The sequence below is a fragment of the Penaeus monodon genome, chromosome 31 (assembly GCF_015228065.2).
Source record: "Penaeus monodon isolate SGIC_2016 chromosome 31, NSTDA_Pmon_1, whole genome shotgun sequence".
Lineage (NCBI taxonomy): Eukaryota > Metazoa > Arthropoda > Malacostraca > Decapoda > Penaeidae > Penaeus > Penaeus monodon.
Window position 1 is genome coordinate 30,077,125 of NC_051416.1, and position 1,193 is coordinate 30,078,317.

Here is a 1,193-nt window from a genome sequence, read left to right on the forward strand (position 1 = left end):
AACTTGGTACATAAAATAACCAGTACTTTAACTTTTTGTCTTCCAAAATAGCATATAATTTACATCTTCAGAAGCACAATTCATATACAGTCATGAAATGCAATGAACAGATAAAATCAAAGCACAATTTAGCAACACAATATTTCTTATAATGCATATTCAATGACAGGACACTGCTGTTCAGTACAAACTTCAAATCAGTATTGATTTCAGACTCAATGGTGTAGTGTAGAAGAGCTGCAGAAAATATTCACAAAATACATAGGGAATTTGATGTCTGGGGACTTTATATATCCAAGAATTAAGATCTGGATTACTCTTTACTATCACAAGTTTTTGTGCTTAATTAAGTATTTTATATTTGATTTTTGCTTAACAAAATGCAGTTTGAATGTGGAGGGAGTAATATTGATTGGACAGATTGCATCTGCAATCTGCAAAGGCAGCTAATTTCAGAAACATAAATACATTCGTCTTCACAAATTGCATTTTCTACAATTTTTCATTCCATAACAGTAATATTTGTAATACTCTAAAACCACTGCTAGTAATGTGAGAAGAGCTTCATTTGTGACATAATTGTCCTTCATTTTCTTCTATAATATTAGTACTCAGATAAATAATGGAAATATAAGGTGTCATACAATAAGAAATCTCAGCACATACATATAAAATCACAAACAAAGGTGGATAAGCTCTGTACTTAGATAATCTAATGTCCTGGGAAAATATTACCTTTGTTTCTAATGCATAATGCTACTTAATTGTATAACATTGTCAAAAGTAATCATACCTAGACAGCCAACTGAGTTCATTAAGATAATTTCAGTTACACATTACCTGCTATGCTGCCAAAAGTTTTTTATAAGCAGAGAGTGTACTATAATGAAACTTACTTGAATTCATTCCAAGAATAACAACCCTAAATTCTGAACTTACATTTAAATTTCTTACAACCTTTAACAACTGCAAATTTCTACTTAATCTCTGTATATATGAAGTAATGCAAGAATGGATTCAAAATCTAAAAGCCACCACTTTATTCAGCGAGCCTGATTTCACTTTATCATCTATTATCATAACAACAACAACAGGACTGTTAGATGTTTCATGACAAATTCACTATTACTAAAAAGCTGAAGCATATCGAAAAAATTAGTAAAAGACTGATAATTTTAAATAAGCTCTATTTA